Source organism: Manis javanica, chromosome 17 (genome assembly GCF_040802235.1).
Source record: "Manis javanica isolate MJ-LG chromosome 17, MJ_LKY, whole genome shotgun sequence".
Taxonomy (NCBI): Eukaryota; Metazoa; Chordata; class Mammalia; order Pholidota; family Manidae; genus Manis; species Manis javanica.
This window is the reverse complement of record NC_133172.1, coordinates 42,002,460-42,022,316: the sequence shown is the minus strand read 5'-3', so window position 1 is coordinate 42,022,316 and position 19,857 is coordinate 42,002,460.

The window sequence follows — 19,857 nt, the reverse complement described above, 5'->3', positions numbered from 1 at the left end:
GAACCTACAAGCAGCTTTTTCTGTCTCTCGTAAAGACACCACAACCTAGAGTTCTACCTGTGTGATACTCAGTCCTGTTCTCTGACATTCTTTCCTTCCTTCAAAGACTCAAGTGCTGACAGAGTGCTGAGAAGCAATAATGTCGAGACTTTGAAAAAGATTTCCAAAATTTCATGCATGAAGACATTCTCTCCCCAGTCTGTGGGAAGGCACAGTGAAAATTAATTCTCATTCGAGACAGCTCAGAAATAGAATAGTTAGGAATCAAGAGATAGATGAGAGAAACAAATGGATTGGACTTAATTCATTTTCACCATCAAAGTATGATCACAACTGATAGAATGCTTGGGCAGGGAAACAATTGTGTACCCCATGGTCCCACTTTTCATTCCTGAAGCAGTGTTCAGAATACAGAGTAAAATGTTAAGAAAAGTCAAGTTGATGAAGTTAACCAGCTCAATTTTTTTCCTATTGACATAAATACCAAACACATGGTCCACTTACAGATTAAACTGTAGACAGACTTCATCTACCACACATTCCCTTCCCCAAAACACCTCATCAAAAAAGCTTCACACTTCATTTCCTGAATATGAGTTACAAACCCAGGCTTTTAATCCTGCTATAACTAAATAAATTGTGCTAGATTATCTGGCTTCTCACCTATAATCTTTTCACCTTCTTTATTTATGTAGTCCCTGACTCTGGGCTGCTTGGGACCTTGTTTCATTTTGCCAGCAAGATTCCAGGATTTCCTGGCTTTGAATCTAGTCTTGGCCCTTACGTTTTCAGTTCATGTGATCTGGACCTGATATTCAGAATTTTACCAGCTACCTTGTATTCTTTAATCACTACCAGCCAGCTGGTTCTTGGGATGGATTCCTAACTTACATTTGATCTACCTAATCTGCTCATGTGCCATTCAAGGTATTGATACCTGAGACGTAGGATTCTTAGAACAAGGAAGAACCCTGTAGATGGCTATGCACAGCTCACCTATGGCTATGCACAGCTCACCTACCTGCAGGTGTACACACACACACACACACACACACGTTTTTTCATGTTTGCTCATCATCAGGAGACTCTCTCCCTATCCCAGCATCATCTAGCCCCTAACAGTCTTATATGCTCAAGTCAAACTCAGCACCCATGTTCCTGGCTCCTTTGCTGGAGGAGGTGAAAATGGAGGAGCTCCAGCAGAAATGCACAATTTAACCCACATGAGCTCTCCGTGAAAAATAAAGACTGGTATCAGATTTTGTTTGACTTAACAAATACTACGGATCTACAAATTTGTATTTTATATGCTTTCACTGGGAATTTTTCACTGACATTTTCTGTTATATCAGATTTTAAATTTAGTGAGGAGAAAAGTACCCAGAAATGTAGAACAGATAGGAAAGTCATTTTACATAATCAAACTAATGAGCTAGGAACATTTTTTAAAAATACATCTGTGTGTATGTTTATGCATTTACATACAACTGGAAAACACGCTGTATAAAATACGGGTGTTATGAAGTGGTGTTACCATAAGAAAATGTGGCCAGACACCTTTTGGTGACATAAACTGTGTCTGTTCCCCTTACCTGATCAGAATTAAATAGTTCCACATCAGATCACAGCTAGCTTGATCACTTACACCTTTATTAATTTTTCAAGCCTTTCTTTTACATCTCCTTTATCATTTATTCATCCACTCCTTGGCTACAAAAGATTCACAAGAATGTATTCAGCTTTGTGCCTCCTAGTTACCAATGTCAGACTATTTACCCTGCTTTGATATCCACAGAAAGCTTTAAAGAAACATGTGATGCATCCAAATTTCTCTTTGTTTTCTGAAGTTGAGACACAACTATCACATGGAGGGCAACGTTTGGAAAGGAGCAAGGCGCACCTGAAGTAACTGGCTTATGCTTATGGTTGAAAAAACTTACTAATTTTTAAAGTAACAAATAATAGCATAACTCTAATTAAAAAAGAGCATAGGTACTGACAATGGGGGAAACTATGCAGAATGTGGGCACAGGATATATGGGAAGGCTCTATTTGCTGCTCAGTTTTGCTATTAGTCTAAAACTGCTCTAAAATAAAAAGCCAATTAAAAACATAAATAAATAAAATTTAAAAAATTAAAGAGCACCGACTTAAGAATTAGGACAATGTGCATTTCAGACCTTCTTTGAATTTTAAAGAATTCTCTAGCCCAATTAACCAGTAATTCCATAGTGATAACTTACACAAATCAAAGAAAACCAGATAGGAATCAGAGTCTCAGAGACAGTAATCTGAGCACTCAAAACCACCCAGGTAAAAATCTTTCTTTTGTCCTATGTTTCTTCTCTATGATTCTATTTCTTTTTGAAAGACTTTCATAATGTCTCTTCAGATGGAGAGAAATTGGACATGAAAGTTGCAATTCGGAAACCCCAGCAAGACGGAAAAGTCTCTGCTAGTATCCAATTATTGACTCTATAAAGAAGAATGCCCATTACCCATGCTAGGGAGATGTACCCACCTCTTGAACCAATCACTGTTTCCAGGAATATGGCATATTATGGTTGCTCAATGCTGTCACACACCTAGAATTGTCCCCCCAAATCAGGGTCTGATACTAGAGGATATGAAGTTTTGATGAAAGCCAAAACAGCTTAGCCCCTACAGAGCACCACAGCCATTTTCTGACTGGGAAAATCACTAAAGCATGTTGCTTCTGTATTCTCATTAGGCAAGTGGTTAAAATAATTTTTACAAATGAAAACCAGAAATCTATTAGATTCAGTAATTTTTGGATCTCATCAAATTCTGAAATATTAAAATAGTAGTTTCCTTCACATAATGTGTTTACAACCATAAGCAGAAAACAAAGTATATTGAAATGTGAAGTCTGGACATTTAGTGAGAATTGCTCCTTAACCAAGTACCTCCTTTTGAAATACTCACATTCTACTTCATTGTGATTTTTATCTGTTAGTTACATTTGTTATTTTGTCTTTTGAAAGTCATCAAACCTGTAAATGTTAGTTTTGTAAATATAATAGTTTAATAGACTACTGTTGCATGACATTAATGAGAACTATGAAATTAAAATAAGCTTAAGTAAATGGGTAAGAAACATCTCTATTTAATCATTTATCAAAGAAAACAAGCGGAATGCTATATGTATTGATATTAGTTCCCAGGAATGTTGTCTTGAGAAAGAGTATGAGGTTACATTTTATTGGTCTATTGTAGAGGTTTAAAAGGTAAATAAAATGTTTCCAATTCCCTCACTTTCTTTATAACTACGGAATAATCTTAATGAGAGCATGAAGATACATGTTTCTTCAATTTAAAATCATCCTATTCTAAATGATAATGAATTCATTGGTATACTTTAAAATGTATATTTTAATATATTATTTAACATACATTATATCTTACAATATATATTATATGTGTAGTAATAGTTTGTGGTTTTTTTTGATCAAAGACTAAATAATAAAACCAAATATACAAGCAAAAATGAGCGAACAAACATAAGTTATAGTGTTAAGTAAGTGGCTTAAAATGAGTAAAATCTAGTAACATCAACATGATTAGTTCATTTTTAATATCGAGCTGTAGCAAGGCATGGTAACTACACAAATCATTTTCCTAATCTACACATATGAAGAAAATAAGATGAAATCTACAGAACACTATTCAGAGGTACTATAAAGATATTCAAAATGCTAAACTGTCTAAAGAGGTTTCCAAAAGAGCAATTTTAAAAGAAGAGTGGTTTTTAAGGAAAGGTTAGCCATACCTGAAACAAAAGAAATATGCCATTTTAGTCCTTTTCTCCCAATTTCGCAATTCATATAAATGTGATTTTTTTGCACAGTTCTGAGATTCTTCAAGCCAATCAATCAATCATCAGGCTGGAACCATTTCCAGTTAAATATTGAAGTGAAACAAAAAGTGGTTGATGTGGTAAAAATTTCTCTATCTTAGACGGGTAATTGATGCTTACAACCTTTAATAGTGCCATGAAAATTATGTAGTTTCATAAATGCATGCAACATCTGCAGTGATGGATAACAATGAATATAACTTGGTAGCAACATCTGGAATGTTGGGTAGATCAAAGTAAGAGCATAGCTCTCTAATTTACAAAATTCAGAATTTTAAAATAATTCATAATGTAAGACATTTTTTAATGCAATAGTTAGTAAGTAACCTTGATTCTTGACCAAGTCTCATCAATTCCATGAATATTTCTCAATCAGGATAACTTAAAAACTGGTCCCAGTGCTGCAGACTGTTTCAAGACTGCGTAGTTAGTATCTTGCTTCTAGGATTATATTGTGTTTACTTATTGGTGTGTAGCATCAAACTGAGAGCTTGTCATTAATTGAATCCAATTCAAAAAATATCTTTGAGCACCACTCGTACTTCCTAATCTGCTGGGCCCTGATTCAAGGCTGAATCCTGAGTGAGATAAACAAGGTCCTTGTTCTGCAGTGTTGGGCTGAGAGGGAGTTTGAGAAGAGATATGTTAAGCATTAATTACAAATAGGAATTGATAGAGAATGTATAGAGTGCTACAGAAACACACAGAAGAGACTTAATCTTATCTAGAGATTACAGAAATCCAATCTCAGAAGGAACCACACTGACAGATTCCTGATAGAAAATGGGAATACTGTGTTTAATAAACTGAAAGAAACCTCTTCTAGATTAATATGGGGGAGGTTGCCTAAATTTTGTCTGAAGAGAAGGGCAGGGCAGGTCTGGAAGAGGAACATAAATCATATCAGGAACTATGGATTTGAGACTATTGGAAGCAACTAAATAATTGTAGGGTGGGTTACAACGTACTAAAATGCACTTTGTAAAAGTTCTTTCAAGGCAGGAAACATGCCCTTACCTCTCCACGGCCACCTGAAGTACAATGCTTGGCATACAGTAGGTATTCAATTTATTGAGTTGCAAATCTACTGGCCTTAATATAAAAAAGTAAAAATGCAGAAAATATCTCAAGCAAATCTTTGTCAAACCTAGAAAAGGTAATACTATGAAGATGGGAAATATTACTTCAAAGACCATACGTGAAATTCTCAAGACAACATCATCTAATTGAGGGTAGTTTACGCTTAGGTTCAAAATTACTCCTTGTTTTCAATTTTTTGTATCTCCTACTTCCTGAAATTCTTTTCCAACCATCGTTGCAGACCAGAAATGAGCTAAATGTGGCTCACAGGACAAATCTGGCCTTATCACCTGTCTAAGCCCATGAGCTGAGAATATTTTTTACATTCTAAATGAGTTGAAAAAAATGAAGATATTTCATACGTGGAAGTTAAATGAAATTCAAATTTTGTTTTCATAAATAATGTTCTGTTGGAACACAACCACACCCATACTTTGCACACTGTCTACGGCTGCTTTCCTATTATAACATCACTGTTGAGTAATTGCAGCAATATGTGTAGCTAATAGGCTAAAATATTTACTGATTTGTTACTGAAAAAGTACACTGGTCTCTGTTTTACATGTTATTACAATTAAGTCACTGAGGGAGCACAACCACCTTCTTGTAGATATGCATTCTTAGAAACAATTTTATTTTTCTTTTTTAAATGCATCACCTTTCAAGCCACCAGGTTGTAAAGTGTTACTTCCCTGAAGTATCCTGACCTATTAGGGATCTGTTTTTCTCCTCTGGTTCTTGCGCCAAGACTTAGAAATCCATGAACCAGCAAAGTGGGAATGAAATAGGTAGCACAGATAAAAAACCATCCTGAGAGAAAAGCTTCAGGAGGATCCTCTGTGCCAAGAAACAGACCCTGTCATTACTGTTGCCACAGGCCATGGCCTGATTGGGATAGTTACACGTAATATGTAAATTACATGTAATATGTGCAGGCATTCATGCTTCAAATTAAATACTTTCAAAAGCCATCTACTGGATTAAAAGGAATAGCAGACATACTTCCCTCTGTCACTAAAGTGTTTCCAATACTTCCATTCATGTTCAGCTGTGTTTTCCACAGCAAGTTTACAATGAACAACTCAAGATGATAAACAAATAGAAAGTCCTCCAGACAAGGATATGCCCTTCTTTACCTTTTTAGACCCCCATCCTGGCCTTAGGTTGTGTGCAATGACAAAGTATAGCAGGCAACGACTCAGAGGCCCAATGAAAGCTTCCTCAGTGTATTTTGGCAGCAGCCTGGCGGGGAATTAAAGGAGACTTTTTCCCAATTTCTCTATCTCCAGAGAAAAGAAACCTGGTGAAGTGGTTCCAAACACAGCCTCTCCTGTAAACTGGTGTGTGTAGGCTGGCTGGAGTGAGCTCTTACAGAGACAGGGAAGAACGCACCAGAAACCCAGACCACAAGCCAGGCACGGCCCCCCTGCCTACTGTGCCATTTTTATTATTCAGCCCTGGAATCATTTTTAAATGAGAAAGAAGCTTCTTTTGTTGTTTTCACTGAAATATTGTGGGGGTTTTTTTTTGGCGGTCGGGTGGGGGGTGCAGATAACACTGTGTGCATTAACAATGTTTACACCTTATGTGATAGAATACAAATTCTGAATTTTGACAGAGAATAAATAAGGTCAGTGTCTCTTCATACCTTGTGCTAGAGATACCAACACATGCATACAAACCATGAGAATATTCAACATAAAATAATTTCTCTTTTCAATGAGCAGCTGTAGCTATGTGAGCTCAGTGATGTTGCACCATATTTTTCCTGGTTTTTATTTCCTTTGATAGCATATCACCCTGTTTGTAAGAGGAAGGTAGAAGGCTTAAAACTAACTGAATACACATATACTTAAAGCTGCTTTTATTTCTTTTGCCAAGCTAATTTAACTTTCCCAAATGCAATTGTAATTATGACAATATCCAGGATCATCTAAAACCTAGTGTCAAAAGCTATCACTTTGAATAGTACTGCTATTATTAATGCCATTTTTATACTTTATGCTCTTACTTGCCATATGCTACGTTTAGATAATGTTCTTATGTCACTATGTGCTAGAAATCTAAATAAATTTGTATTTTGTTGTTAATACCAGTATCTCCTTTCCCTCTGCGCAAAACCCTATAATGTCTGCAAAATTTTAGGAGATTTCACTAGAGCCATATCGTCTGAACCTCTGGGAAGTTTCAATATGAATATCCCAAACCTAACTAAAAAGGGTCCATTTTGAATAAGGCTAATATAATAAAGACAAAATAGTCTTAGGTACTGCCATATTTTAATGAGTCATCCACCCCTAGGAAATCCCATATTCGTAGTAGTTCAAGGCATTGTTGGGGGGGAAAGGTTAGTTTATCACTATCATCTCTACTTTTAAACAATGCACTTATTTTGGGATATCTTCTCTTCAGTTAATGAATGTCTTGGAACATGTATCATGATATATTGGTGCCAAGTCTATCACCTGGCCCTTCCCTCCCATGTGTCTGCCCATGTGTGAATCAAATAAACATAATTTTGCATAAATATACAACATACCAAGGGGAAGGCGGGAATAAAAGATAAAGGGTGCTCATTATTGCAGGGATGTTCTGCACCAACAGAATAGCGCACACTTGATATCATAAGGTTAATTGTAGTATTGGTGAGTCATGGGCAATTGTGGAAGAAAGAAATTAATGCCATCAACTTGAATTAACAAAAAAATTAATTTTAATGTGTCAGTGAGGGATGAGGAGATTAGCTCAGCCCATCCTTAAGAAATGTGTGGTTACATATGAGCAAAGCTATAAAATGCATGAATGAATCCTTGTTATGCTATGTCTTTCACCCAGAGAGTACCATTTTTACCCAAGGAGCATTCCTGTAGGAAGGACTGGAGTACTATCTTGGAAGGCAAAATACCATGCAAGTGATTTGGGGTTGTTTTTACCCAAATTACTCAAGTTGCTTGAATCGCCTTTGGGCAATCACTATACAGGACTTCCACAGCCACTGCTCTGAAACTACCTGAGTGTGAGCGCTCAAGCGCCATTCACCCTGAGGGTGCAGGCCACCTGGTCTTTCAATAGCTTCAAGGAAAAATAAAAAGTTCTCTTGAGGAGTATGAATACAGCTTGTTTTGGGTGACTTCAAAAAGTGAAATGAGGCCCAGAAGATAGAAGTTACAAAGGAAAGGTAAAATATTACAGGTTCAAAAGGGAAGAAGTTTCTGCTGATGAAACTCTTTTTATTCCACTGACTTGCCTATTACCCACTAGTCTGTCTTATACTTTAATCAAGGCTTCTATCAAATAGTTGAGTGAATTTTTTTCCCCATTTTTCCTCTGACTAGGCTAAAATAGAGTAAGTACACACTGAAATTTCAGTAGTCTTCCCTAAAAATTAATGCAGGCATTCATGCATTCAAGCTGCTATGCCCACCAGGCTGAAAGATTATTTAATAGTTTTAGCAGGAAGTTAAATGTGTCTGATGTGAGACATTAATAATACTGACAAAAAAATGAATCTTCTTACCAACTCTATACTACCAGAGGGCTAACCATCCCAAACCAACTGTCTTGAAATCTGTTCTTACCTCAAATCTTTTTTCAAAAATGAAGTAAACAAACAATAAGTAAACATGTTAACTTTTAAAATCCCACTATAGTTTCATCTATGAAGAAAGCAAAATTAACTGATCTCTCTCCATGCACGACCGAGAATATTATTAAACTATTTGGCTGACATCATCTACACAGAGAAAGAGCACTGGAAGGAACTGTGTGGGTTTTGGATTTATCTAGTTTTATATTATTTTTCTAGCTCTACTTTTTAATCTCATGGGTTCTGGGTAGCTTGCTCGAGCTCCCAGAACCTCTACAGTTAGCTATGCTGATCAAGGGAGATAACAAATGTAAATTGCTTGACAATAAATAGATGCTCACTTGTTTTTCTACTTTAATACCACAAATGACATACACACGCACACACACACACACACAGGTGTAATTCCATGTAATCATAAAACATTCATATGGTTTGCTATAAGCACCAAATTGAAAAACTACATCAGGGCTGAAAATACTCGAAGCCAAAAATGTATAGCAAAATACAGAAATTGATTTAATGAGTTGACAATTTTATCTTTAAAAAAAAAGGGATATAGCTTACACAGAATAGATAACTCTATGTGCATCTCTATGGATTTCTACAGATGCCTACAACTATATACCTACTAACAGATCAAGATTTTTAAAAATTCCCACCAGCCAAGGCACCATCTGTTCCACGTCTTTCCATTTGGTACACTGCCTGCCCCCAACACCCCACGAAGATAACTAATGATTTTTATCATCATCAATTAGTTTTGTCTGTTCTTGAAAATCAAAGAAATGAAACCAAAGGACATAAGCTTTTATGCATATGGGCTTTTCTGCTAAGCAGAGAGTCTGTGGAATTCATTCATGGTATGTATATTAGTTTTTCTCTCTTTTATTACTGAGCAGTAAAATTACTATTTTGATCCATATATGTACTTGACCTGTTTGGGGAGTAACAAAAGCATGGATAGATGACAGGCTACCACCTACACATACTTGTGCACTCAGAGAACTGTTTCTCTTCAATCCTCTGTATCTTATCACAGTGAGCAGAAGGTTTCATTTCCCATTGTTCCTATGACCAACAACTCCTCTCTCCCTGTACATTTTAGCACCTCAAGCTTCATCATTTCCAAATGGAAACATTTCTTTTTATTCCCTTGATTATCTGTCTCAATTCCTCTACCATTCTCTGTGTTTTTCACAATGACTTTATTGCCTGACATCACAGAACAATTCTGAATTAAATTTGAAGTAGAGTCATCATACATAACAAACCTGTTGTATTATGATCTACCATAAAGTCACACTTACACCAAGACTGAGAATACAGTCATGGACAGTGGAAATGGGCAAAATCTACAAACCTAACTCACTGATATTAGAGCACAGTTCACCAGTAACAAGCCCTTTCTTAAAATCCGTTCCTTCAAATTCGACCTGAGAATCCCAGAAGGTCCTTGCTACTGGGTAATTTTTTCTTTTTTGATGTTTCAGATGAACTCTCTAAACAACTTACTTTAATTGGAGGGCATTACCCTAAGGAACATTTAAAACACATGGAGGAGCTTCAGACTCAGTTCTTGCTATTCTCACACAAAGTTGCAATTAACTCATTTCCCTCCTGAAGGCACTGCTTAACATGTCAAAGGAAGACATCTCCTCCAATGAGAAAGAGCAAACCTGAGGAAACTGATCATCTGAAGTCTACAGAACTTTCCTTTTAAATATTCTTTATCCTTCATTCTGGACGCATCTTTCAGTATAAAGAGGAGTATCAGGCTAATAGATTCTAATGCTGTCTTACAGCACTGGGTTAATGAGCACGAGCAAGATGAGATACAACGAACTGATTGATTTTACGTCACTAGGGAGCATCAGAAACCTGAAGTCATTATTTTCTTCTCTGCTCACCAGCATTGACCTACAGACAGTATAACAGAAGTAAATCTGCAAAACTTCAAAGATGTTTTCACTTAAAATTATTTGTGGGGAGGGAAATAATTTTCTTAGAGTTTCTTGAAGTCTTTTTTATAGCCTATAATCATATCATCAGATAAGACATTTTTGAAAAAAGTCAGTCTGGACAAATAAATGGTAGCTATCCCTTCTCAAGCAATTATATGTCAGAAACTCAGCTTTGTACTGTGTAAACATTAATATATTCAGTTTTCCTTATAATCTTGTGAGCTATCAACCCACATTTTTCCTAGAAGGAAAGGATTCAAAACTCAGAAATGTGAAGCAAAGCATCCAAGATCTTGAGTTTACACAAAGAGTTACTGTCAGAGATGGGACTCACACCTTTGTTTTGTTCTGTTTTCAAAAATTATTTCCATTGTCATAGAACCTAACTGAAATTATACTTCCGTTACTTTTTTTTACGGTGGGTTAGAAAGTGTGATCAATGTTTTCCCATTAAAACATCCATGGGAATTTTAAAAGATAAACTGAGGTGCATTAAAAAAATTTAAGACTTTATTTCAGCAAAAACTGATTTGAATCAGATGATTCTTGATTGACTGGTTTAAGGTACTGTTTCTAGGAGAGTTCAAACCATACTGTGCTGGCCCAGTGATGTGGGGCTTTGCATTAGCAACTCCATTTTGGACCTTGTTTCGACAGGGATGAATTAAGACTCTATTCAATAAGAAACTGGAAATGAAGTGTACCCTTTCCTATTGCTGATGCACAGCAATTAAATAGTGTTCAACTTACTGATGATATTTTTAAGTACTAATTCATCAATGCTTTCTTAGAGCTAAAGCCTACAAAACTTGACCTTTGTGTCATGCCAAATTAACCATACATTATTGAGGTGATAAGATACACATAAACAAGAAGCAGTTTCTGAGAGATTTGTTATGAAGGTGTCAGAATATTCTGGGGACCTTTGAGATATACAAGAAAGAAAAAGGGAAAAATGAAAATAAAAAGAGAAGACAAAAGAAAAGAAAGTGAAGGCAAAGGAAAGGAAGGAGTGGGGGAGAATCTTTCCTTCAGTGTCAGTTAGGCTGCCCTTCGTTTTACCAGGTTTCTTTTTGATGTTGTCTGATGTTGTTTGCATTTTGGCCTGAGTTTATTCAAGGAATGGCCTTATTTCCTGTGAGTTTTCACTTGTGGACTGCCCAGTCTCTAATCTGTTTCATTTCTTTCCTTTAAATTCTATCCTGCACATAGTTCTTTGCTAATTCTGCACTCAGTTCCATTATGTCTAGTTTAGAGCTCTTCCCGATTCTCATCTTCACATTGATTTCCAGTTCCTAATCTATTCTTGTGAGACTTTACCCTCATTCATCCCAGATATGTGCAAATTGTGACACACACATTGTTTGTCTAAAATTAGGGCGTGTTTCTCGCAAATAGCTAAAAGCATGCATGTGCAGCCCTTGCAGATAATCTTATAATGAAAATAGTGAAGTTCTAGAAAGGTTAACAAGTTTATTCCAGGTCATTTAAACAGCAGGTGGCAGAACCAGGATTTGAATCCAGGCTTTACCAACCCAAACATGAGGAGAGTCTATCTTAGATCTGCTTCTAGTCAAATCCTCAAAGCAGAGTTTAAAAATTCAGGAAGAAATCATCTGTTTGATGTTTAGAGTGCATGATTAGATTCTTCTAATTAGTGGAATGAGACCATTCAGTTCTCATTCCCATGAACATTGTTGAAGAAGAAACCAAAATGTGTAACAACACCTTTTGAGCACACTCTACTATAGTCTTGGCTATACCACATTGTAATACAATATGTCTATCTCTAAAACTAAAAACACAATGAGATGTTTCAAGGCATTATATTAGGCACCATCTCCATATCTACCATCCTTAGCACAAGTCCTCTAACATAAAGCGTTTATTAAATATTGGCTAAGTAGAGGACTAAATGATCAAATGAATGAATGAAGGACTGAAATCATTTATTTTTCAAAACTCAAGATCTCAGGATATAGTCATAGAGTAAGAGGATTAAATTTTAGTTATTGTGATTATCACTCTCATCTTTCAAGAATCCATGCATAATTTTCTTTCTTCAGGCTCTGGTTACTGTCCAGTATTTTACCAGTTTTCCAGATCTCCTGAGGACATTAAAATCTTTCTCCTTCTTACACCCTTACCTCCCTCAAGTCCAGAGTTAGTTTCCTAAAGCACACTCATCTCCTTTAACGGTCCATACTGCTCAGGATAAATTCAAACTCCTAAAAAAGCCTTTCAAGGTCCTTGGGAATCTCTACCCTGCTTTCCTCTCCAGTTGTACTTCTTACAAGTTTTATTACTTATTCTATGCTAATCTAACATGAACTACTGATTTGTCTCTGAAGGGTCAGGCTTGCCTTCAGCCTTTGCACAGACTGCTCCCTCCACCTGAAATGACCACTATGCCCCATCTTTGTCTGATAGATTGCTACACAACCTTCATTCACAATTGTTTTCTCCTACCCTGAGCAGCTGTCCAGGTTGTGTCCTTGCTGTACTTCAGTATAAATTAGTGCACAATCACTTTCAGATCATTTATCTTCCACTCTATTGTAAAGTAGTCATTTACTTATCTATCCCTACCCAACCCTCATGAATACTTGGAGGGCAAAACAATTTTATCATTTTCACTTTACTATTCTATTCCCATTTGGCAACCCTTAACCTAACACACAGGAGGCAGATGGGATGACAAGAGAAACACAGCATGACAAACCTACCAAGTCCTAAGAGCTCATCAAGACTCTACTCTCATCTCCTTGTCTCCAGTTCTTGGCTCCCTCTTGAGAATGTAACCGAAAGCTCAGCTGGAAGTGCGTTCTCTGCTCTGACTCTTCAATGTCCAGTTCACTGGCTCTTTTACCTTCTTCCAGTGCTTTTCCCTGGGCTTTTATAAAAATGACTTCTGGGCTCTACCCTCTCCTTAGTTGAATGTGGGCAGAAATCCTGAGAACAAAGCAATAGATCCCTTGCCACAGACATCAGTGCAACACTTGTACTGCACTCCGGAAAAGGACTCCTTATTTCCCAGGATCTGTGTCCCACCTTGGGATGGAGTTTGTTGGCAATGCCTCTGTACACTTGCCAGTGTGTACGCACAACAGGTAATGAGAACATTCAATGGCTTCAACAGTTTACAAGAGCCATTCATTTTTTTAAAATTTTTATCTAGACTGATAGCTATGTGAAAGAGATACTTGAAACTCATTAGTAAGAGCAGCTACCATTTATTGAGTATATATTAAACATCAATCTGTAAACTAAGAGCTTGCTCTACGGTGGTTTATTAAAGCTATGAAGTAGATGTCATTATGGCAGCATCACAGGTAAGAAGATATAAGAGAGAGTTTAAGAAACTTGCCTAATGACCCATAGCTAGGAGAGACAGAATTGGGGTTTGAATACAGGCTGTATCAGAACTGTAGCTCTTAGAGCTCTGAAATGCTGTGTCCATTGTGGTGCAAAGAAGTCAGCCAGATACATTGTTTGTCTGCTCTGACCTGTGGTCCTTTGGGCTGACAATCAGTTCCTCAAAACATTCACCTGATTGGAACAGTTAAGGAAAAATGTAAACAGGAGCATAAAGTGAAGGACAGGCATGTTTTTATATTCTAGCACATCGTGTTGGACAGTGAGAGAAAGAGGAGCTCTACCTAAATGAATTAGTTAACATCAATCTTTAAGGATAAATAGGATTAAATGACATTGTATATCTGCATAATTTTAAGGTCATTCAGTCATTTAAGTTCATTCAAAGTCATTAAGTCATGTGTGTGTGTGATGTGTGTGTGTGTATATATATATATATATATATATATATATATCACATGGAGGAAGGAAAATAAGTATTTTACTGAATAGCTATCAAGAAAACCAAGAAGAATGTACTCACCCTTTGGTAAATATTTCTGTGCTCTCCAAATGATGTAGAATGAGAAAGGCCTGCTGCTCTTTGGGGGTAACTTCATAGTACATGACATTGCTGATAAACTGTAAGTCACTTGAATACTGAACTTCTTTACTTCTGATATACTCAGCATCTCCACTTCCACACTTAAAGTCAGCCTTATCTAAAATACGTTGTGTAAATGTTCCATTGATATGTCTACTTGTTTTCTTCAAATTTCAGGGACCACCTGTAAATAAATATATTTCTCTTTCATCCACGGCTATGCACACTATCGTTGTTGGAGATAAGATTATAATGCTATTTATGATTTTAATAGAAAACATAAAACTAGACAAAATAGGAAGTAGAAGTCAATCTTCTATTATTAATTAATATTAGGACCTGACACACTACTGCCTTTTATTTTTACCTTAAAAGGAAAGTTTTACCTCAAATTATCTGTTTAGTCGGTGCTTCCCCTGTCTAGTATGTGGCTATATTTCATAAAGACTAATTTAGCCCCCCAGCCTTCCCTGTCTATCCCCACCCCTGGTGGTGTCTCCCAGCTGCCCGAGCAGAGGCGCTGCCCAGAGCAGTTAACGTTGCGGCACAGGGACAAAGGAAATGTGTGATGATTACGGGTCACAGTGGGCGAGGGAGGATAAAAGGGGCCCCATGGGTAGTGTAAGTCCAGTTAGAGGCCCCAGAGGGAAGGAAGCAGTTGCGACTGTGGTTGGCATCTCACCGGGAGATCGAAAGCAGAGGTGGTGGCGATCGTGTGTATCAGACTCAGAAGCCTCCCCGACCCCAACCTCCCGCAAGCACGCCCATACCACCAAACCCTGGGCTGCAGAATCTGGGTCCGGGTGAGGAAGACCTCACGCTCCCCTCAGTCCCTCCCTCCCGGGGCCCTGAGGCTGAAAGCCGGCAGAGAAACACTGCTCCCCCACCTGCCAGAGAAGCAGAGAACGTGGGAGGCCCTGTGGGTGTGGTAAGTCTGGTGCAGAGGAGCCACAGGAAATGTCTTCATTAAGATATCCCTGAGCAGTAAATCCATGTTAGTACTTAACACAGTCCAGTGCAGCCGGCCACCTGGGCATGTTTACTGCCTCCACGTGGAAGCTGCAGCAACGACTCTGCATGAGAACATACTATGTTCAAGTACAGACTGATGTCTGGGAAACGTCAACCAGATCAGCAAATGAGACGGGCTCAACGTGCACAGCCGCGTATTAATGGTGACTGTGAACATCGAGACCCTACTGTGTCTAGCCCCCGCCTTGCACTGCCTAACGTCATGCTGCCGGCTGCACTAGCTGTGGGCAATGAAGAATATGCCAGACAAGGATTTGACATCTGGGCAAGAAGCCACAAGCTAAATAAGACCTTAGAGCTAATCAGGTTGCTTCCGTGGAAGGTTGTAAAACATTTGTCCATATATTGAAAAGCAGCAGTTCTGCCTGAAGTTTGCCTCTGGCTGTTGTTTTTACCTTTCCGCTATGTATGCTCCCTTCAGCCGCAAAAGATCTTTCTGCTTGTTGTAAAAGTTCCCCTATCAGTTACCTCGGATACCATCAGTGGTGGGTTACAGCTGCACCCAGGCCATCCCAGCTGCAGACACAGTGGATTTGTGTTAGAGGCAACTTTTTTTTTTGTAATGCTGGTGGTGGGGGGAAGAACTCCAGCATGTAGACTGAGGACAGGTAAACATAATACTACAGGCAGGATAAAGCCTCACAAATCCAGGAGGAAGCAGATTCTGTGTTTGAGACAGAGGCCAAAGCCTAGCAGTACGTCTGCAAAGGCTCTGGAAGGCAGGGCCAAGAAGCTCTATCAGAGCAGCTAAAAGCTGGTCCTGAGAACCTCTGGATGATCTATTACACTGACCTGGAGGACAAATTGTATTTGGTAGGGTTCAAGGCCACAAGAACTACCACTTGGAGGCCTTGCCACACTGAAGAGCCCCCTAACACTTCTTTAAAGTGTTCCCCAAATCTGAATTTCAGAAATTCCTTAGACGGCAGTTCCTCTAATGTAATATCCAATGTTGCAATACCCTGAACAGCGTCCTGAGCATCCAGTGTATTCTTGAATACTTACTACTTAAATCTTGGCAGTCTAATCTGTTGTGGGACATTTTTAACTGTTATAAAAGTCTTTCCACTGAGGCATAATCTGTCTTCCATGACTGCCATGCACACACTTCTGAATGTATCAATGGCAGCGAACATGCCTGTGCACATGTAATTTAGTTGCTCTCAAAATTGTGCATTCTCATTGACCAGCACTCTCACTTATAGAGACCTCTTGTGCAATAACACTAATACAACTGTATGAAATAAAAATGATAAAAGTGTATGAGGATGTTCACTGATGAACTGGAACTGTTCCGGAGAAACCAGAATGACAACTTTATGCGTGTGTATGTGCACAGAGTGTTTCACTACAGGGGATTCTGACATCAGAAGGCAGGCTGCATTAGGTGATCTCAAAGGTTCTTCTAATTATAAGCTGGTGAGTTGTTCAGCTACAGAAAGGAGGGGAGCAGCCCTTTCTGATCTCACTTGCTTCTTTATGTCACTTATTTTTCCTGCCTCTCTGCCCAGCCTATGGAGCTTCATGGAGAAGGAGATCAAGATCAGGTCAGCATCGAGAGACTTCACATGGTCCCTGGAGTACATGGGGAAACCTTTTTTTGCAATGTTTGGGGTGGAGAAAGAAACCCAACATGCTGAGGACCAATAAACATAATACGGCAGGATAAGCCCTCATGAACCCAGGAGGAAGCAGATTCATCCCAGCCAGGTAAGGCCCTTCTGACAAGTCCTCAGAGGGTCGGATCAAGTTTGTAGCAAGTGCTGCAAACATGTTCTTGTCCTCAGAGGGTACTTCCAGGATGTCAGTGGAAACTTCTGGTCTCTCTCTAGGGAACAGCATGCACACGGTGACTGCAGGAGATGGCACAACTGGCACGCCTGTTATAGAAATAGCTAAAGGTCCTGCAGCCTTATGAAGTGAAGTCTGTATGTGTGAACAGGATGGAAGCCAGAGGGTCCCCCAACCCAATGCTGAATCCAGAAGAAAAAGAAAGGAAAAAGTCCGAACTCCCAAAAAAAACATCACTATGGGACTGGGAGGACAAGTCAATCCTAAAAGCATCCATCTGCTGGTGCTAAGCGTTTTATGGAGCCTTTTGGGGTGAGAAAAAGGAAACAGGCCAGAAGGGTGCAATGGGCACTGGACACAGCTCTTCCTTGCACTAAAACACCAGCCTTAGACCTGCTGCAGAGGAGGTTAGGTCATCTCAATTTGAGAGGACCCTGGCTACATCTAGTTCAAGATCTTCATGTAAGAGTTCCAAACGGAGTAGATCTTCAAAGCCCATCCAGTTGCACAGACTCGTCTATGAGTAAGAGAACCAGGAAGAATGACTCTTTCCTGAAGAAGCTCAAAGCCCTCCCTAGTTCACAAACTAGTCTCAGGTTGTGAAAATTTGGACCCAGCAGGATTGGTGCTTCAAGCCCACTGCACTGAACTGGTGCAAAGGTAAAATATCACATCTGAGCTTACGGAGAAGAGCAGCATGGAGAACTTCGTGCAGCCAGCAAGGGGTGGTGAAGGGCTGGCCATCAATGGTACCATAATTTGAGGTCAAGGCAACATAAACTTCCGAATCCCTCAAAAAAAATGGAACTATAACATGAGGACCTGGGTGCTTCCTGCTTAGATTCTCTTAATTTAAGTAAATTTAAATAAATCAGTGTATTCGTAGGACAAGAATAAACTGAGACTGCTGTACTCCTCCCTCCAAAAAAATTTCTTTCAGATTTTAAGTATAAGGCAGTAAACTCAACCTAGGCTGCCCCCTGACTTTGAGAGAAGTACTCAGACTAACTATTCATACTTGATCATCTTCTTTCCCCTGGTTCTTACCTTGGTCCTTATCACTCAGCGGCAGTTGCTGGGTAGTGAATGTTGGAACATCAGAAGTAACTTTTAGATAGGTTAGATATCTGGGTCAATTTACCATGAATATTTTGATTTTCTTGATTTCTACCTTATTTCAAAACTATACTGAATGAAATGGTCATAAAATAGGACCTCTTATAATGGGTTAAAGTGAAAATTCTGTTTTAGTTGCTAGTGAAATAAGTTTTTGCATGACTTGAGCTATTTTAGAAAGTGCCAATTGCTGTTTTCTGTAGGTAATTCTATGATGCCGTCCTTATGGGAGGTGAACGTTTGGCGACACAGGTTCAAGAACTTCACTAAGCCATTCATTCCATCAGATTCACAGCACAGTGAACACAGGAAACCCACACACACAACCTCACACAAACTCACATTCACAGGCACACACAAGCACCAACACAGGCCCAGATGGGGGATGGCTGCAACACCGTTCTCTAGTACCTGCCTCTGCTTTTCAACTATATTATGAATTTGTTTCCCACGGGAAAATTATATTACAGAGTGGATGACAAAGTCTAAAACTCCGAATTCTACTGAGCACAGATTGCATCATGATAAGAAGGGAAGACCAGGGACTTTGGAATCAGACAGCCCTGAATCCCCACTCCACTCACTAGGGGATCCTTGCATAGGTAAAAAAAAAAAAACTATAGGTGTGATACCTCATTTGTTGTGGTTACTGAATCAGATCTCACATGTAAAGCACTTACTATGAGCCATGCACAAAAAATGTGGCATCAAAAGGTTACATTCCTCCTTTCTATTCAATTACTTAAATTTACATTGCCGGCATGCTAAAGGTGGGGATCACAAGATTACAGAATACTGGGGGGAAACAAAGGGAATAAGTGAACTCAGTTGAAGCTGACAAGTCAGAAACAGGCTCTACTTATTACAAGTATTTTCTACATTTGAAAAGGCCTTAGATAACTGTTTTTGAGAGTTAGTAGCAAATCCTAGATTATATACACATATATGTTTTCCTGCTTGGGATGAGCTAAAGAACACTTTCCAAAAGCTACAGTGTAATAATGTAAATACCATCAATAGAATCTCAAATGTGTCATATCCATTACCTTTACTGCTAGTTTAGATATTGTAATTCTGGCATGAAATTGTGCTAAGAACTCACCTTCCTAACCCATGTTCCTCCCACCACTCCCAACCAAAGTATTCCTTTAGAGTATTATTTCAAAGCAAGTAACTTTTCCATTTCTCTTTACAAAATGCATCCCAACATTTTTTCACGTCAAAGTAGATGTGAAAAATGATATGGGTTGGCCTATTAGGTTAAAGAGTGAGACTGCTGTTGACGCTATTAGCCACAGTGGGCAATCTTAAGGGCTGAAATGGTATTTTGGGGGAGGGAGAAGGGTAATATCTATCTAAAGACTATTCTGAGTATCCCTAACTTCCTTCAAAAATTATTATGATGAAAAGAAGAAAATAATAGAAGCTAACCTTCACTGACCAGTTCAAGTTT